The 21,335-nt window shown below is 38.2% G+C and overlaps 1 long non-coding RNA gene and 2 other non-coding genes across 3 annotated transcripts; all 3 read right to left on the bottom strand.

Annotated features, from left to right (window-relative positions):
• Positions 1-621: 621 nt before the first annotated feature.
• Positions 622-2,853, bottom strand: LOC134796610 (uncharacterized). The gene is made up of 3 exons (XR_010144972.1): positions 2,728-2,853; positions 2,070-2,201; positions 622-729 (listed from the first exon to the last, which is right to left on the bottom strand). It is a non-coding gene; the product is annotated as an uncharacterized LOC134796610 (long non-coding RNA).
• Positions 2,854-17,444: 14,591 nt separating this feature from the next.
• LOC134796616 (U6 spliceosomal RNA) lies at positions 17,445-17,548 on the bottom strand. Its single transcript, XR_010144979.1, has one exon. It is a non-coding gene; the product is annotated as a U6 spliceosomal RNA (small nuclear RNA).
• A 3,109-nt stretch (positions 17,549-20,657) lies between these two features.
• LOC134796614 (U6 spliceosomal RNA) lies at positions 20,658-20,761 on the bottom strand. Its single transcript, XR_010144977.1, has one exon. It is a non-coding gene; the product is annotated as a U6 spliceosomal RNA (small nuclear RNA).
• Positions 20,762-21,335: the final 574 nt, after the last annotated feature.

Genomic DNA, 21,335 nt, shown 5'->3' with positions numbered 1-21,335 from the left:
ATTGATCTTACTGTAGGATCGTTTAGTGTATGATTAAGAACACAATATATATTTATATAAATTATTAAGTTATAACATACCTACCTACCTAATGTGCGCTATTTCGCTGGTACCACATGCCCGCTGCTCGAAGTAGTCTTGACTAATGCTAATGCTACATATGAAGGCGTCGTGGGTTGCCCTGCCGTACGACGCGTCCATGTTAATGATGTAGTTGACTTGTTCCCATATCTGAAAACCGAACGTTACATAATGTTAATTTATATTTTACCATAGTACGAATTTAGTTAGCTTAGCTCCCTTTTGCTTGTATTGTACAATTCTAATTTATTCCTATTTTTTCAGTCATCCACATTTTACATCTAGCGTCATTCGACAATTTTGTAAATCATTTTTTCCATGATGCGCTAACTAAACGATTAATTAATTGTGTGTGTGTGTGTGTGTGTGTGTGTGTGTGTGAATTAATAAAAATGAACACACACACACACACACACACACACACATGCTTATTAATATTACTGTGGTATCGTAGTGCGTGATTAGAAACACCAAATATATTTATATAAATTATAACACATACCTACCTAATGTACACTATTTCGCTGGTGCCACACACTGTCATGCCAGCTGCTCGAAGTAATATCGACTAACGCTGTTGCTCCATATAAAGGTGTCGTAGGTTGTCCCACCATACGACTTGTCCACGTAATTGATATGATCCCGTATCTGAAAACCAAACGTCAGTTGTTGTTAATTTCTGTTTCACTTTAGTACGAAGTTACAAAAAAAGGAAGTCAAATTCAAATCATGAATATTTTAGAGTAGGTATACAGTAGTATACACATCTTCTATAAAGTCTGAAAATAAGTAATGTAAGGCTTAGTAAATTAAATAAATTAACAATCCATACTTTCATACTAATATTATAAATGCGCGTAAAAGTGTGTCTGTCTGTTACCTCTTGACGCTTAAACCCCTGAACCGATTTGGACTAAATTTGGTATGGATATAGTTTGGGCCCCGAGAAAGGGTTAGTTTTTTTCAATCATCGTCATCATCCCACGCAGACGATGTCGCGGGCAGAAGCTAGTAATTAATAAATATCTTGGACACGGCGCGTATAGTACCTACGTCGATTCCTCTCACTGCGGCCTTGACCACCGGCAGCTTGGGCCTTGCCCCGCTGCTGGCGGCATTCTAGGTTAGTTTTTTTAATAATATGTTTATATATTTTTTATTGTTTTGTGATTTTTTTATATTCTACTTATATATTCAAATCGTAAAAACCTAAAAGCTAAGACACAAATCGACCTAGTCCAATAGAAAGCTAAATAAAGCTTGTATTGTGAGTACTAAATGAAGATATAATTATACAATAGATAGAATAATATAAAACATTCATAACTCCGGATCATATATCTGTGATAAACACAGAAATAAATACCTTTACCAGGATTCGAGCTCGAAAATTCCTGTTTTATTGACGGGGTCACTACCGACTGGGCTAAGAGCCAGTTTAAAATTAAAATATTTTGGGATTAGAATAAACTGGTTAAGATTATTATTTCACAAAATTATTTTTACACACATGGAAAACATGAAATATACTGATCAATATATCAACCTCCTAACAGGATAAAGAGGCAATCTTTTTTTTATAAGGTACACTAAAGAAACAACTTTCAAAACATTATTACAATAGTAAACAGTAGTATACATAAGAGGTAGGTTTTTTTATAAAATTGCCCTTCAAAACAAGCACAGAAATAGACAAACTGTTTTAGCTGCTTCTATTAGACTAATAATAATAATATATCTGCCGGAAATAAAATTGCGTATCATTTTATTAGGCAGTCGTCCGTTTTATACCATTTATATCCCTTAGCTCAGTACTTATCATCACCATCGCTTGCACGCATTAGCCTAGTTAATTTTAGATACCATCAACTCTCAATAGTCCTTACACCCTGGCGGATGCTGCCTCTGCGTGTGTTCCATGACGCGGGCAAGGGCAGCATCCGCTCGGTTTACCCCTTACATTTCATTAAGTGTCAAAAGGGACTCACGTGTTGCCTACGGCTCCGCGCACGCCTCCCAAAGGTCCGGAACACCATTGTTCCGTGATGGAAAAGATATACAAGAAGCGGTCTTCATATTCCTATGGCCCATGAAGGGTCACATGTGTGCATCGAAAACCCCTGGAATTCAGAATGAAATTATTAGTACTTAATTTATGAAATATGATATAAGATTAATGTGCATTACTTCTAATGTACAATGTATGTATAACTATTTTTTTGAGAAGAGCCCTGCTAAGTATTTACTGAAATACTGGTTAAGTACTACTTAGCATCAATTATGTATATATGTAAACTTCTTTTAGAATTGGCTAGATACGTAATTATTGTATGTAGGTAAGATTACCTACATATAAGGAACACTGTGTATAGATAGAGTGGGGGCTAGAACAACCTTAACTGTAAATGTTTTATGTATTTATTTATTTTAACATTTCAATCAGGTAAGAAGACCCATATATTACAAATACAATTTGACTGGACAATTCTTCTTTTTAAACCCAAGATTTTTTTTAACAATATCTATCAGTATATTTTATAAATTCATATTCATTCATGGTATATTAAGTAGTGTGTGCCAGGTACTCACAGTATTATTTTATCTGATATGAGGTTATTATAAATAATGTAAACAAATTTCACTTACCCGGCTTTAATGATAGCCCATACTGATAAGACCGGGGTAATTTAGCAGTTGGACACCGCTTGCTGAGAAACAGGCATCTATTTGGTCCCGGCCCACTTCATGTTGATAATCTGCCTGCCATAAAAGTTTAAATGGAAAAATAACGTAGAAGTACACTACTTTGCGAACAACTCAGTTTGAATCTCGGCATTATTTATTTATGTGATTAGCACAGATATCTGTTCCTGAGTCATTTGGTGTGTGTTTTCCATGTGTGTATTTATTATATATCATAACATAAGCCTTCTTGAGCTTATTGTGGGGCTTTGTCAATTTGGGTAAGATTGTCCCATAACATTTATATACATATATTATTAAATTAATATCTTCTGTATAATACAAAAATACATTCTATCAAATGGTATATTATTTTAATTAGATACTGACAGACACTACATAGCTTCCCATGAAGGTAGAACTTTGAATACTTGAAACATACATCTTGCAATGCTCTAGACCTTTTATTGTGAATGTTCAATGTTTTGACTATTTGATTAATGACTTACGAAATAATCTAAAACGTATACCTTATTGAACAGGGTCCTACAGCTATTTCGTCGTGGATGTGGAAATATGCAGCGTGGTATTTACAAACTCCGCGTCCAGAACATTCACTTAGCGGAATTTTTATCGCATTAGGCACCTATAGAAGCGGCTTGTTGCCGGATTTCTTCAGCCAGGTTCTCTTGCGACAGAAACATCTTTGTAATGGTTTACAAACAAACAGTACAATTTCACGCAGCACGACACAATCAACTATAATAATAAGATACACGAAGGGCATGATACCCTATTATGACAGAATGAAATTGCCAGGTCATGAAATTGAAAAAACAGGAGCACTGCTTTGAAACTGCGAGTTGATCGAGCATAATCCCCAAATATCTATTTATTCATCCCGCTGCAGTGCTCAAAAACCGAGGACATTCAAAATATTTGCAAAACAATGCGCGGATTCACTGCCACAAAAACGGGATAAAAAGCTGAAAGGTGAGTTATCTGGCAGCACTGTGATAAACGAAAGAACAACGTTAGCTCTTGAGGTAACGTGTGTTTTGACAGTTCTTTACGAATTTCGTGCTGTCAAAAACTCCGAAAATTGCGTTTCGCGGTAGGTCTATGGAACGATATTCGTCCATAATCGTCTTTCGAACGGGCCGCTCGATGACGGCTGTCTTCGCGGTAGCAAACCGTGTTTTATCTGTCAGAATTGCCCGCAATTGACGATTTTCGGTATTCGCGGTAGCCCCACTGTACCGATATTCGAAACCTAAGAATAATATTGAGACGTGTTTGTTATCGCCTGGTGGTGGGAAGACGCCAAGCCAATGTGATTATACATGTACTTATTATGTATATGTAATATTATTATATTACGAGTGTTTAATTAATTATGTAGTACACCCTTTATTTTAACATCTGTGAGGAGAGAGGTATTATAGTTCAGTGAAATTAGCTAAAATTACGGCATAATTAATAGAAGACTTTTTTTAATTGGGATATGTACGTTGACGACCGAAGTAATTTTTCATCAACCCTCCCCTCCCCCCTCTGCGTCACCCCCCCACACCCCCGCAAAGCGTCCAAAACCCAGTTTTTCTGAATTTTTAAGAAAACCGTTCAAGATACAGAAAAACGGTGTAGGAACGAAGTGATCCTTATTAAATTTTCTATTAATCTCTTATACACACTATATTGCTATCACTTATAGTTTTTGCGCAATACGTCACGGAAGATGCTATTTTTAGCATTTTCAGTGTTATTTTTCTTCTAATGACTTTTCTCAAATATCACTTACGATATCATCCACGTTTTTAGGGCTCCGTACCTCAAAAGGAAAAAACGGAACCCTTATAAGATCACTCGTGCGTCTGTCTGTCTGTCCGACCATTCCCCCCCCCCCCCCCCCCCTTTATCTCTAAAAATACTGGGCCTAACATTTTGAAAAAAATACACAAGATAGTACTTTACCTATAGATAATAGGAAAACCTATTAGAAATGTGCAGTCAAGCGTGAGTCGGACTTATGTACGGAACCCTTGGAACGCGAGTTCAACTCGCACTAGACCGGTTTTTTTTAATTAAGTAAATAGTTATTTAAAATGGGTATTATTTAATGAAAGAGTTTGTGTTTGTGGGACGGTAAGCATGATAAAGACATTGAAAGGAGAGTAAATGCTGGAAATCGTGTGAATGGGGCACTTAACGCTTTTATGAGCAGCCAGAAGCTGTCGCAAAAAGCACGGTTGGCTGTTCATAGAGGGGTGTTGGTGCCTACACTTATGTATGGTAGTGAAGAGGCATCAGAGCCAAGTGAATGCAGTGGAAATGAGAGCGCTGAGAAGTGGTGTGGTGTGAGACTGCAAGATAGGATTAGGAACAGTGTGATAAGGGAAAAGTGTGGACTGAATGTAGATGTAGTGACTAAAATTTTCTCTGATCAGATCGGGGAAATCCTGAAGAAAGGCTAGGTCAAGAGCACCCTAAACCGGCGAGCGTGTATGAGGAATGTAATGAAAGTGAAGGAAGCGAAAGAGGTATGTCAGGATCATAGCAAGTGGAAATCCGTGGTCTCTGCCTACTCCTCCGGGAAATAGGCGTGATTGTATGTATGTAATTATATGTTATTTATTATTAAACTACTGCATTTGACGATGCTATGCCATTTTTTAAATACATCGCCTTCAAATATTTTTAATGTCAGCTAATATCGTTATTAACCACTTGTCTGTATATGAAACGGATCCTGACCGAAATTTATAGGTATAGCACAACCGAGGGTGAACCCACGATTTTTGATCACCACACACATCTTCTTCCTCGCGTTAGTTGTCGCTTTTCGGTGAAGGAAAACATCGTGAGGAAACCGGACTAATCCCAGTAAGGCCTAGTTTCCCCTCTGGGTTGGAAGGTCAGATGGCAGTCGCTTTCGTAAAAACTAGTGTCTACGTCAAATCATGGGATTAGTTGCCAGCGGACCCCAGGCTCCCATGAGCCGTGGCAAAATGCCGGGAACAACGCGAAGAAGATGATGAACTTTTCATGTGTGTGGTGGTCAAAAATCGTGGGTTCACCCTCGTTTGTGTTGTACAAAATTCGGTCAGCGGGCGCAGCACGGTTCCAATTTTATCGCCTATCACTATGCGCGTCCCTTTCCCACTTACATACTTGTTAGAGCGTGACAGGCATGGTGAGGCAACATAGAGGTACAATAATAGAGAGGAAACGGGGGAGGGGCCAAATGACCGAACGAGATACACTTATAGAACTTTCAGTAGGAGTAGCAAGAAAGCGGTACTATTGCTTTGTCCTTGTCACAGTCTCACTTTTTGTTTATTCCCCACCATACATTTAGTATTATACCTCTTAAGGCGGCATAGTCGACAAGGTAGAAGCGAGGCAGCAGTCAAAGAGAGTGACCAGGAAATGCGTAGGCTGTCTCGACAAATTAAGGACAGATGGTGGCGTGACAAAGCTTGTCAGATACAGTGGCTTGCTGACACCAACCAGCTTGGAGAGTTCTATTGCGAGGTGCGGAAACTGATTGGTATGTCTTTCAGAGCTAAGGTACCTCTGCGGGCTGTAGATGGCAACAGCTTGCTGACTAGCAAAGAGGACGTACTGCAGCGTTGGGCAGAACATCTCAACGTAGATCGATCTGCTGATCTACTACACATCAGTTTAATGCCCGAACTCCCCGAAGCCATCGAGCTGGATGAGCCCCTGACGCGTGACGAGGTTGTCACAGCCATCAGACAGCAGAAAAATAAGCGGGCAGTTGGCATAGACCTTATACCGGGAGAACTGTTAAAATACGGTGGTGAGGAGTTGCATTCCTTTGTGTGGGAGCTGTTTGTTCGTATGTGGGAGGAAGAGCGAGTCCCGGATAGCTTTAAAGTGTCTCGCATACAGGCTCTCTATAAAAACAAAGGTGACCGTTCGGATTGCGACTCTTACCGCGGTATTTCGCTTTTGACAGCATCTGGAAAGGTCTTTGCCAGAACACTGCTAAATCGCCTAACGGATTTGTCAGAAAAAATCCTGCCTGAAACCCAATTTGGCTTCCGACCTGACCGAGGCACCTGCGAAGCTATCTTCAGCGTCCGTCAACTACAAGAAAAAAGCAGAGAACAAGGCCGTCAGTTGTACCTCTGTTTTGTTGACCTGGAGAAAGCGTTTGATAGTGTGCCTCGCGAAGCCCTTTGGTTGGTACTCAAGAAGCTGGGATGCACGGAGAAGTTTGTGAGACTTGTGAGACTCCTGCATGACGACATGCAGTGCTGCGTAGCCGTAGACGGTGAGCAGTCAGATTTCTTCCCCGTTACCTGTGGGGTGAAACAAGGGTGTGTCCTAGCCCCTACACTGTTCGCTTTATACTTTGCAGTTGTAGTCAAGGAAGTCTTACAAACAGTATCCGAAGGTGTCCGCATACGCTTCCGTACCGATGGCAGTGTTTTTAACTTGGCCAGATTTAGGGCGAGAACGAAGGTTTCACATGCATTGATCACAGATATCATGTATGCTGACGACCTGTGCTTTCTTGCAGAATCCCCAGATGGCCTGCAACAGTTGATGTCTGTTTTTCACCAAGCCTGCTGCAAGTTCGGCCTCAAAATTAGTGTTAAAAAGACGGAGGTGTTGTCTTTGGACTCACATGGTCACGAGACACTAGCCGTACAGCTTGGTGAGGACGTGCTGAAGCAGATCAACAAATTCCGGTATCTGGGAAGCACTATAACGTCGAAGTGTGACCTTGACGCTGAGATCAACAGCAGGATTGGCGCTGCAGCTGCAGCGTTTGGAAAACTGTGTTCCAAGGTCTTCTGCTCGCACGACCTAAAACTGGCCACCAAAATTTCGGTCTACATGGCGATCGTGCTGCCAAACCTTTTATATTCTTCCGAGACGTGGTGCGTGTACCGTCATCACATTCGTACCTTAGACCAGTTCCACCTCAAATGCCTACGTAAGATTATGAACATCAAGTGGTCTGACCGAGTGCGAAATACCGAAGTTCTGCGACGCGCCAAGGTCGGTGGACTAGAGGCTTACCTAATGCGTCGACAGCTTCGGTGGTGCGGTCACGTATCGCGTATGGCGGAGGAGAGAGTGGCGAAGCGCATCTTTTTTTCTGAACTAGAGGAGGGTAAGCGGAAACTTGGCGGGCAACTCCTCCGATACAAAGATGTTCAGAAACGGCACATGAAAAGATGCAACATCGAGCCCTCTCAGTGGGAAGGTTTGGCAGCACAGCGTCCTGAGTGGCGCAGGCTGGTGCATGACAAAGTGCGCGATTTCGAGGAGCAACGTAAAGTTGACCTCGACGTTAAACGCGATGAGCTGAAAGCACGCCAGCCTGCTTCCATTCACTACCACTATGTGGCTGGTGTTCTCACGTGCCCTCAATGTGCGCGGGGGTTCACCTCAAAGATCGGCTACGTCAGCCATATTCGGGCGCACGAGCGCCGAGCTAACTAGGAGTCGAAGTGGTCGCCTTGGTCGAAACCGGCCGGAAGGATCACATTTAGTATGGGTTATGGTGGGCAACAAATAACCTACCTACCTTCTATGTGAGGCAAGCTATAAAAACGCGACCGTGCGGTCTGTTTCACAGTCAAGTGGTTAATAGTAACGATGTTCGGTGAGCTTAAAAATGTTTGAAGACGATGTATTTTCAAAATGGCATAGCATCGTCAAATGAAGGAGTTTAATAATAAATAATACACCATTTTAAAGAACATATTAACTATTTATTTAAATTAAACAAAATTTGGCGATATCGTAAGTATATTTTGAGAAAAGTTATCTTACAAAAGAAAAAAAACGTAAATTCTAAAAAAGTTGCATATATGGTGACAGATTTCACAAAAACTATAAGTGATAGCACTATAGTGTTTATAAGAGATAAATAGCAAATTTGCTAAGGATCACTTCGTTCCTACACACTTTTTCTATATCTTGAACGGTTTTCTTAAAAATTTAGAAAAACCGCGTTTCGGGCCCTTTGCGGGCGTGTGGGGGGGTGACGCAGAGGGGGGAGGGTTGGGGAGGGTTGATGAAAAATAATTTCGGTCCATAACGTACATATCCCAATTGAAAAAAGTCTTCTATTAATTATGCCAAGTTTTCCATATATTTTTTTCCAGAAGCAACGTACTATTATGTAAAGCATACAATTTGATATACCATTATATTATGTTACTAACTTTATGAAGTTTGTTTCACTGCGGTGCAGGAGACTTCTTCATGTATATGGAAATACAGTTTAATACGTAAATTAAAAGCTTGTTTAATTCATAACAATACTTTACTATATCGAGTCAACTGACAAAAGACATGTAAACACCATTGCTAAGCAACTACCAATAAATCATCAAACCAAACAAGTAGGTATGTAAAGATTCTAAAGGAGGTCAACATATCATCTTCACATCCACAATACTTTTTTTGTCTTTTAGAATTGAGGCAAGTCTTGAAGTCCTATTCTTTTGCTTAACGTTGTCTTGGTCCAAACAATGGCTTGGTAAACATGTCCGCTAATTGAAGTTCAGATGAGACTTGCTTTAGAACGAAGTCGCCATTCTGTAGGCACTCTCTAATAAAGAAGTGTTTAATTCTTATATGTTTTGTCCTCTTGTGGAACTCATAAGGCGGATTCTCGGAAAGCTTGATAGTTGATTCATTGTCAACATAAATGGTTGGTTTTTCAATAAATCCGGTCAACTCCTCTAGGAGTTCTTTAAGCCATAACGCTTCTCTCGCAGTTTCCGTTAATGCTACCAGTTCTGATTCTGTTGACGAGATAGCGACGGTCGGCTGCTTCTGGCTTTTCCACATTACTGGACCGTTGAATAGGAAAACCATCCCTGATGTTGAGTGGCCCGTAGACGAGTCGCCACCGAAATCAGCATCGCTGAAGCATATCAACTTCTTGTCCCGGCTGGTTGAAAAAACCAATCCTTTATTTACTGTACCTTTGAGGTACCTAAGAATCCGTTTTACTCTCATTACGTCGAGACTAGTAGGTTTTTCCAAGTTTCTCGAGGCAACACTAACTGCATAGCTTATATCTGGCCTTGTAGCGACCATTAGATACGCTAGAGCTCCCACAGCTTGACGGTAAGGAAAAACTATATTGTTATCTTCTTCTTCGTCTTTATTCATTTTTACTGCCGGGGTTGGCATTGCTTTGCAGTTATCCATTCCGAATTTATGGAGTATTTTTTTCGTGTATTTACTCTGGTTTAGCGTGATATTACCTTCTTTGGTTTTGTTAATCTCCAGCCCCAGAAAGTAAGACGCCGGTTTAGTAGTTATTTTAAATCTATTTCTTAACTCTTCAATAAATTTTCTTCCAGATGTTTCATTGGCTGAAGCCACTAAACCGTCATCTACGTAAAGTGCAATCAAAACTTTATCACGCATGTACAGGCAGGGATCTTTCTTGCTCTGGGTAAAACCTGAGTTTATGAGGTATTCCGATATGCAAGCGTTCCAGCATAGTGGAGCCTGTTTTAGTCCGTACAAGCTTCTTTTAAGTTTGCAGACTTTATTTGTACCATCAGTGAATCCTTCTGGTTGCTTCATAAATATGTCTTCTTTGACATCACCATTCAGGAATGCAGTTGATACATCAAACTGTTGAAGAACCAGGTTTTCTTGAGCTGCCATCCCTAAAACAGCTCTTATGGTACTGAGGCGAGCGACTGGACTAAAGGTCTTTTGGTAATCTATGCCTGGTTTCTGCAAAAAACCTTTTACTACCAGCCTAGCCTTGTAACGTTCAATAGTGCCGTCTGGATTGTTTTTAATTTTGTAGACCCATTTGCACGAAAGTGGTTTGCGATTTTTGGGCGGATCGACGAGTTCCCAAGTTCGCATTTCATCCAGCGATTGCATTTCACTTTGCATGGCCTCTAACCATTTCGCTTTATCTTTGCTGATCATAGCATCTTTAAATGTTTGAGGTTCTGTTTCGTTATCGATATTCATAGCTGCCAAAACATAATCCTCTAATACTCTTGGTGTTTCTATGCGCGATCTATCACGAAGATTGTATGTCCTTCGTGCTTCTACTTCCTCTGGTGCATGGACTGATGCATCGACATCCACAACAAGTTCTGGTTCTGCCTCATGATAGTCATGATTTACTACAATATCATCTGCCTCGTTGTCAAATCCATTTACATTTGCTCCGTTCTCTTCGATCTCAACGGTATCGTAAAATGGTTCATTTTCATTCAGGTCATCAGGATTTTCTATAGTATCACTATGGACATCATTTTCGAAGTCATAGAATAACTCGTGTTTGTTTTGTCCATGTAAAGGTGAGAGGTTAGGAGGATCTTGTCCATTTTCGTAGAACATTTTGTTCAGAATACGAACATCTTTGGATATCATTGTTCTCTTCTTTGACGGAACATAGATTCTGAACGCTTTAGAAACTTCAGAATAGCCTGCGAACATTCCAGGTAATGCCTTAGAAGAAAATTTGCTGTCACGTTTCCCTTTCTTAAGGGCAAAAGCTTTAGCACCAAAGATATATAGATGGTGTACACAGGGTTTCCTTCCTACCCATCTTTCAAATGGTGTTTGGTTATCGATACTTTGATTTATGCTCCGGTTAGACAAATAATTTGCTGTATATACTGCCTCTGCCCATAGACACATGGGCGCTTTAGATTCCAACATCATGCATCTTGCTTTTTCGATTAGAGTTCTATTTTTTCTTTCAGCAATTCCATTCTGGTGAGCAGTATATGGAGCGGATAACCTTCTTGCTATACCGTGTTTCTTCAAAAATGAGTCGAATTTTTGGTTCCGGTATTCAGTACCATTATCGCTCTGTAGGCATTTTATTTTGTTTTCTGTGTAGTTCTCGACTTCTGCTTTATATTCTTCAAATTTCTGCAGCACTTCGCTTTTATTTTTAATGAAATATACTCGGCAATATCTACTATAGTCATCGATGAAGGTTACAATGTATTTATTGCCGTTCAGCGAAGGTTGTTTGAATGGACCGCAAACGTCACTATGGACGATTTCAAGACGTTGAGTCGTACGTGACATTTTTTTATCACTTGGCTTGCTGGGAGTTCTGGTAAGTTTTCCTTGTACGCATATTTCACATTCATCCAAAGAGCTATTGCTGTCAAAATGTAATCCAACCAGGCTTTCATTCTTTAAAGCTAGCTTCAGGTCTTTTTCATTCATGTGTCCCATTTTGCAGTGCCATTTCATGATATCTGTAGACTCATCTTGTTTTCGATCATTATTATTGTCATCAGATTCTGCAGCATTGTTGGCTCTGGCAACATCATTGTTTTTAGTTTTCAAATAGTACAGGCCATCATCGTCTCTGATCGCCATCATTTGTACTCTTCGCTTGTGATCTTTAATTATTGCTTTCGTCTTTGTAAATAAGACAGTTAATCCCTTATCAGTCATTTTTCCAACAGATAGGAGGTTAGCGCACAGGCTTGGTACATATAGTGCATCAGTTAAGGCAATTTTTCCTTCCTTAATTTCAATCAAAGCAGGCCCAGATCCTTTTATCTCTGCAGTTTGGTCTTTTGACGCCAATCGTAATGTTTTTGAAGTATTTTTAATATTGGTAAAGGGCTTGTCCGAATATGTCATGTGTGATGTGCATCCACTGTCTAGAATCCAACTTGTTTTTGTTTTTTCATTAATGAAGTAGCAACTGTAGAGGTTCGTTTCGCTTTTATTAGATTTGCAGGAACTGTTCTTAGGTTTTTTATTTTTCTTGCTAGTATTATTTTTATTTTTCGACCAGCATTTTGACGTATCGTGGCCTTTCTTTTTACAGATCTTGCAAAATGCGTAGAATGCTTCTTCAGTGCTGTTGGAATTACTAGTACTGGGGACATCACGTCGACGAGCTTCACTCTCTTCAATTATTTTAATTTTTAGCTTTTCAGGAGTAGGCAATGAGTCTTGAGACTCTATAGCAGTTCTGAAGTTTTCGTAATCGGAAGAAAGGCTGTACAGCATCATAATTGAAAGTAAGTCACTGTTGATGTCAATATCCATATCTTTTAGTTTATCAACTGTGTTCATTATTTTCTTTAGGTGTTCTCGTACGTCATCACCTTCTTCAAGTTTCGCTAGTATTAATTGTTTTAGGAGAGTAGCCTTCCTGGCGGGACCCTTACTCGCATATATGGATTCGAGGGTGGTCCAGACATCTTTAGCAAATTTGCAGTTTTTTACTTGTCTAAGCTCCGATGGTGCTATTAATAGCATTAATTCTGACTTCGCCAGTTCATCTGCGTCGAGTTCGGCTTGTGTAGCGTCTGCTTTAAGAGTTTCCGATACATGCTTCCATAATTTATTTTTAATTAAGTACGCCTTGGCGTGTATGCGCCATGTATCATAATTTTCTTTGTCTAGAGCTTCTAAGCCCACTTTAATACGTATAGTTGACATACCCTTTTTCGTATTTCCGTTTTTCGTGGAGATTTTACATTTCCCTTTTTCACTCTGCTACCATATGAAGTTTGTTTCACTGCGGTGCAGGAGACTTCTTCATGTATATGGAAATACAGTTTAATACGTAAATTAAAAGCTTGTTTAATTCATAACAATACTTTACTATATCGAGTCAACTGACAAAAGACATGTAAACACCATTGCTAAGCAACTACCAATAAATCATCAAACCAAACAAGTAGGTATGTAAAGATTCTAAAGGAGGTCAACATATCATCTTCACAAACTTTACATTTCATATACGTACTTAATGTACTTATAAATGTTCAAAGAGAAAAAATGAGTCACCCCAATGGTGCTATACTTAATTATATGTATATGAAAACTAGGTAAAAGAAGATGAGATAAGTCAGTCTACTCTTCAAGGAGCATACAACATCTGTGACAAGGAGTGATGTAATTCAAGTATGAAAAGAATAAAATCATAAAGTACTCGAGTAGTTTTTATTTATAACTCCCAATTATTAACAAATTTGATAATAATTATCTAGTAAAGTAAGCAGTTGCAGGAATATAACAAGGACAAGACCTTTCTTATTTCCAGAATCCCTCGGGATTAAGTAGACGAATATTTTAAATATTCGTTATAATTCACTATCACTACCCACAAAGTTAATATTGGGTACCTACTTACTAAAATGTCATAGGGAATTACTGAATTCCTTTAATGACCGTGAGTCAGTGTGAGCTATATACTTGGTTATAGCTATAAAATGCATTTAATCATTTGTACGCTTTACTAACGCGAACGCGAGCTAATGTACCTAAACAAACCTTACTTAAAATTGTGAAGGTTACTTTGAGAGCTTAAACACTCATGTGGGCACGCCTAGTTATGACGCTTTTTGGTGCTCTTGGCGTTCAAATGGTTAATATAGAAATGCCACAGAACCTTATTAATTATATTTGTAAAGGTGCAGGCTCATTCTGCTTATATTCATGTTTAGCTATCATCAAGTGACCTTAATTGTACTCATTAATTTCTATATATGCAGTAAGAGTAGTTTACCTTATCTGGTGCCTACTAGTAGGCATAAGCTTGATTGGTTCTGAACGCTAAAGTGGTTTAATTTATGTAAACCATTCATAGCATTGCTTAATTCTGAATATTCAGTTTCCTCTTTCCAGTGTGTAAATTATTAAGAATAAGGTACTTAATTCGAAACCTTAGCTCATCGCATATGTGTTTTTAACCAAAATGCAAATTTGTGTGTTTATTTAGTGATCATACATTATTTGCAATAACTGTGCGGACCATGGGGTCCCCGACCTTTTGCCGGGCACCCGTGGGCCCAAAGCTAACAGCGCAGAGGCCCTTTAAGAGGGACCTATTTCATCCAATGCTAGAGTCAACACTTTGTCGAATCTATTTGATATTTATGTATACTTATCCTCCTTATGAACTAAGGATAATTGTAACTTTTTGATATCAGATATACGCCGAATTGTCAATTATTTTATATTTTGAAATAAATATAATATTACTGGATTTGGACCAGTGTGCTTTTGAATACTATATCTCTGGTCTACTATATAGGCTAGTCTATTAGCATCCCGCCTCCTGGAAGGCAGTCTACAGACTTTTTAGATATATATTCACAGTAGCGCTAAGTGTGTGGACCTAGTTTTCCGACACTTGACTGCATGAGATTATACTGAACATTTTTTCAGGTCTCGGGCAAGAAGGGTACCTAGATAGGTTGAGGTCCTTAACTTGTGGATTTGGTAAGAGCAAGACACAGGCGGAGTGTAAATTAATTAATCCACCATGTTTCAAGAGATTCATGTGCATTGATGCCTTCAGGTTACGCTGTACAGACAGACTAACACTTTGGCAGAGTTTTGCCAACATATAATAAATGACTGCATTTGTTTGGGTGTACATGTTCCACACCAAAGACATATTTATATATTTCAATCCATTTTTGAAAGTTTGGCGTTTCAAAATAGCTTCGCATTTTCGCAAGGCGTGATCCTGTTTCTCTATTTTATTGTGCAAGCGAACAGTATCACAATGCTATAATTTTGTATAAATTGAGAACTAGAGGGTCATGCCCTAGGCGTGACCGCCCAGAAGTTGTGCTAGAACCTTTCGTGCAAACCATTCAGTCACTGTTTTTAAAAACCTTTTGTAGTGGGTACATTCCACGTTCTTAAATTTGTTAAACGTGTAGTATCAAACTATGACAAGTCATGATAAGTGAATTAAGTGGTAACAGTATCTGGTCCGTGCATAGAAGCACTTGCCCTTGAGGTTAGGGCATGGGTAGTTTATAATAAACTTAATCCGTGTATGGGAGCACTTACGATACAGGTGGTTTAATACTTCCAGGGTCACAATACAGACATAAGGGTGTAAAATACATAATTCATAAACGCCCGTTAGGCCACTTTTGTATATTTTATTTCAAACATGCTTGTGCAGCACCGCCAGCACATAATAATTTCCCATACCATGGCAGTCAGAGATATAATAATTAAATAGGTAGGTAACCTTGGTCATATCGTGTACATAGGTAGGTACTCGTAAACATGTTAACTGAAAGACTAGTGCTCTCGAGGCAAATATAATTTACGCAACTGTGAGCTGCTCTTACATTGGGATCATATGTATTTATTTCTAGTCTGCCTTAGCAGGCCTAGACTTCAAAGGTTTTTAGATATTCATAGGGCCGTTAAACGGACCTTTTGTACACCTTGAGCAGGCTGTTTGTTTCACACTATGAGTAATATATATTGTAAACATAGCTTAGTTCAGAATGGAATCGTAAGCTCTGTCGTGTCGTGAGCTTACCGAGCCTGATTTAATTAGAGTCCACAGATTATCTGGACCTTGGAGGATTGACCACTCCTTATTCTAATTATCAATATTCTGCCTGGGCTTATAGTCGAAATTCAGCGACTAAATTTCTTAGTATTATCTATGCCGCCCAAGTTATGAAGCTTAGCGTCTCCAGACCACAATTTTATTTATATATTAGGTTGCAAAGTTTCTATCATCTTTAAAATAAAAATGAACCGAGATAGGCCTGGAATCTTAGGTTATTTTTTACCTTTTATGATTTTAGAAATGTTATTGTAAATAGTAAGTAGTTTTCACTTTTACCACAGTTAATTAGCCCAATTTTGGGTTTAGCCAACAGGGTGTTCGGGACCCTTAGAATAGATTGGTAAACAGAAATGAAAACTCTAATAACGAAGCCTTCCCTATTTCGACTGATTTTTACCCAAAAAATTATTTTAAACCCTTTTTACTTTCTCTAAGAGGAGATATTTACAAATTCATCTTTGTAATATTTTTCTGATTGTGGCCTACTCGCTCGCTTAATTGTGTTATAACCATATCATTTATATTTCTGTGAATATGTCTGACATGCCTTGCGCAGGCTTACATAGGTTATAATATCATCATCAATAACTTGACGTCAGTTTGTGAACGAATCAAAGATTCTTTGGCACACCTTACGCAGGTGGAAACATGGCAGCCTTGCGCAGGCTTAGATAGGTACATAATATATTGGTTTTATCACAAATAACATGACGTTAGTTTGTGAACGAATAAAAGATTCTCTTAGGCACACCTCACGCAGGTGGAACCATAACAGACGTAGGTTTAAGAATATCATTCAAATCAAATACCCTGTGGGTAATATTCCCTTAGTTGCGGGTTCCTTGCTCGACAAGGTGAAAGGCTTTAAGAAGTCTTTAACAGGCACTTTTAGAGAGTGTCATTCACGGTGACGCGCAGATTTGCCAAAACTAAACTTTAACTCTACAGTTAACTAATATAATTTGACAATATGAACCAAACCATGCGTCTTCGTCAATGAATCAATCTAAAGATTCCCGTATCGTTAATGCCCTTCCAAATCACAGGCTTCCGATATTATTTGAAACGTTTACAAGTGTACTATTTATGTAGGTAGGTAGGTAGGCTTAAGAATTGACCCTCTTGTATGTAGTTACGTATAGAATTAATAATCAAATTATTCAAATCCAAAATAACACAAGCACATATAGCAACTACATGCAAGAGTTCTTTCCTTAACCTTTTTAGGCTGTAAGTACCTGCTAAGTTATTTATTTAAGTAGGTACCTACCTACATTTTAACCAATTTTTTTTTTTTTTTTTTTTAATCAAAGATCTAGATATATAAGTTGGTAGATAAAGAGTGAAATACTTCACGATTTCGCATGTCATTCTTGCGCAGAGCCATGCTAATCTCTCTCTATGTCTAGTCAGATTTAAGTTTATGTACTGCCGAAGTACTCACTTTCCACAAAAATAAATGCAATGTTTGCGATGCAGGTTTGTTCGTTACCTTGTGTCCCTCAGAGCGGAAATAGAAGCCCCGCGAAGCGAGGCTTCGTCGACTCCTAAGCGGGTACACATTATTTATCAGCAAGTTTATTACCAAAAAATAAATTTTGCAATAAATATTATATTAACCCGGAACGGGAAAAAAAGACAAATTGCTGATAGATACTTGGACAGATAAAACCTACACGTCTATAAGCTTCTACCTTCATACGTAGGTTCTACGTAACACGTATTAACTATCCGATCCTTTCGTATTCGAAAACACAAATCACTTGAAAACTGAAGGGTATGCCTCCACAGATCACCATTTAAGTATTATAATTTCAACCGTTTTTATACACACACACAAAGATTTAAACTAACAAGACTCTGAAGAGACTTAATGTAGGTATAAAATTAAATTATAATGGTGACACGTGCACGCTTTACCAGCTCGATGTGTTTTCTAACATGTGTTTTAGTATTTTCATTGGCATAGCCACGGTGCGCGCAGGCAGCCTTTGAAAACACTGCACATCACTATTCCGGATCGTTTTTATTTGCTAGATAGTTTAACGGACAACTAAATTTAAATATTTATTTCGAACGGCAAAAGCCGTTAGAAACTGTTTTTCAATATAGTCAGCTAAACTGGGGTACAAATTCAAAAACTCACCAGCAGTTTAGCTTCACGACCTTCCAGATGGAAAAACAGCAAGCCAATGTCTTGGAAATTTGTTTTGGCGGTAACTGTCAAACACCTGTCAAAACCAACTGCTCTGTGGTGGGAATGTGAGAGAGAGAGGGACGTATATGCTAGAAAAGGACAATACGACCGACAACACAATGTTGCCATTCTCAATATTATTCTTAGGTTTCGAATATCGGTACAGTTGTTTAATGCGCAAATTAATTGAATTACGCTTAAACTTTTTCTTTGTTTCTTCCTTATTCACTACGTTTCCATCTGCCATTATATAGTAAATTCAGTCATTTTATTCTAACCTAATTTTGATGACAGCGTTTTACACAAAAATAAAACGCTAATTAAATAACTTCTCTAAGAGGAGATATTTACAAATTCATCTTTGTAATATTTTTCTGATTGTGGCCTACTCGCTCGCTTAATTGTGTTATAACCATATCATTTATATTTCTGTGAATATGTCTGACATGCCTTGCGCAGGCTTACATAGGTTATAATATCATCATCAATAACTTGACGTCAGTTTGTGAACGAATCAAAGATTCTTTGGCACACCTTACGCAGGTGGAAACATGGCAGCCTTGCGCAGGCTTAGATAGGTACATAATATATTGGTTTTATCACAAATAACATGACGTTAGTTTGTGAACGAATAAAAGATTCTCTTAGGCACACCTCACGCAGGTGGAACCATAACAGACGTAGGTTTAAGAATATCATTCAAATCAAATACCCTGTGGGTAATATTCCCTTAGTTGCGGGTTCCTTGCTCGACAAGGTGAAAGGCTTTAAGCAGGCTTTAACAGGCACTTTTAGAGAGTGTCATTCACGGTGACGCGCAGATTTGCCAAAACTAAACTTTAACTCTACAGTTAACTAATATAATTTGACAATATGAACCAAACCATGCGTCTTCGTCAATGAATCAATCTAAAGATTCCCGTATCGTTAATGCCCTTCTAAATCACAGGCTTCCGATTTTATTTGAAACGTTTACAAGTGTACTATTTATGTAGGTAGGTAGGCTTAAGAATTGACCATCTTGTATGTAGTTACGTATAGAATTAATAATCAAATTATTCAAATCCAAAATAACACAAGCACATATAGCAACTACATGCAATAGTTCTTTCCTTAACCTTTTTAGGCTGTAAGTACCTGCTAAGTAGGGCTTGCAATTCGAATATTCGAATATTCGAATATGTCGAATATTCGACCTGTTTTAATATTCGAATATTCGGCCGCTCAGGTTTCGAATATTTTTTATTACTAGGTAAAATCTATTTTCATCCGTTATAGTTACAGTTTCTGTGTATTTTGCCGGGTATTAACAGTGAATGAGGAACCGTAGGTACCCAAATGCGAAGGAAATAATGTTTTTACTGTATTCCTCTCAATAGGCTTCGTGAATACAGTTAAACCTAACTCAATTTCAAAGGAAACGAAATCAAAAAGTATGTTTTATTACGGTGCGGCTAATGCTTTTTCTAGGTACAAGTAAATTTACGTAAGTTTTAAGATAAAGGGTCATTTTGTTTATTGAGTAAAATCGTACCTTAAGCGAATATTCGAAGTCTAAACCTTGCCCTTTATCGCAATTCACAAATTTGATCATACCAAACCTACCGAACTAGTTCTAACCATGCACCTTTAGCTAACGAGTAATCCACCCCGTAGTCAGCCAACTTTTTCCCTTAAATATTCCAATACCAATTATATAACGTATTATATAACAGCCGACCATTAGGAATCAAAACTAAACTTGCCAAGACTAATAAAGTCAATAAAGATTCAAAATACAATGGAATTAAAGGCCATTTTACAGGCTTAACGACAAGAAGTTAATTTAAATCAGAAAATGATTAGTGATTAGTTGATTACCTACTAAAATGTTTTCTCTCTTACATACGTGTTTGGATGGTTAAAGTTATATTAATTCACGCAACGACGCATTTATAATAAAAAGTTTTATCAAGAAATATTGAAAATGACTAATTTTTGTGTTTTAGGTACTTACTTGCTTTTATAAACGTGGGGTATTTCAGAGTAGGATGATAAAATCTAGTCAATAAGTGGATTTCTGCAAAATATCATTAATTTTAGCAATATGTGGAAAAAGCTTTTGAATAAACCGATAATAAACCGATTTTTCGTACCTTTTCTTATTTTTTTTAAATATTCGAATAATTATTCGAATATTCGAATATCTCGTCAGAAAAAGTCGAATATTCGAATACCTGAAAGTTTCGAATATTTGCAAGCCCTACTGCTAAGTTATTTATTTAAGTAGGTACCTACCTACATTTTAACCACTTTTTTTTTTTTTTTTTTTTTTTTTATCAAAGATCTAGTTGGAGAGATATAAGTTGGTAGATAAGAGTGAAATACTTCACGATTTCGCATGTCATTCTTGCGCAGAGCCATGCTAATCTCTCTCTATGTCTAGTCAGATTTAAGTTTATGTACTGCCGAAGTACTCACTTTCCACAAAAATAAATGCAATGTTTGCGATGTAGGTTTGTTCGTTACCTTGTGTCCCTCAGAGCGGAAATAGAAGCCCCGCGAAGCGGGGCTTCGTCGACTCCTATAGCGGGTACACATTATTTATCAGCAAGTTTATTACCAAAAAATAAATTTTGCAATAAATATTATATTAACCCGGAACGGGATAAAAAGACAAATTGCTGATAGATACTTGGACAGATAAAACCTACACACACGTCTATAAGCTTCTACCTTCATACGTAGGTTCTACGTAACACGTATTAACTATCCGATCCTTTCGTATTCGAAAACACAAATCACTTGAAAACTGAAGGGTATGCCTCCACAGATCACCATTTAAGTATTATAATTTCAACCGTTATTATACACACACACACAAAGATTTAAACTAACAAGACTCTGAAGAGACTTAATGTAGGTATAAAATTAAATTATAATGGTGACACGTGCACGCTTTACCAGCTCGATATGTTTTCTAACATGTGTTTTAGTATTTTCATTGGCATAGCCACGGTGCGCGCAGGCAGCCTTTGAAAACACTTGCAC

Source organism: Cydia splendana, chromosome 13 (assembly GCF_910591565.1).
Source record: "Cydia splendana chromosome 13, ilCydSple1.2, whole genome shotgun sequence".
In the NCBI taxonomy this organism is placed as follows: Eukaryota; Metazoa; Arthropoda; class Insecta; order Lepidoptera; family Tortricidae; genus Cydia; species Cydia splendana.
Note: the sequence above shows the minus strand (reverse complement) of the source record. Positions and strands in the feature narration are given on the sequence as shown.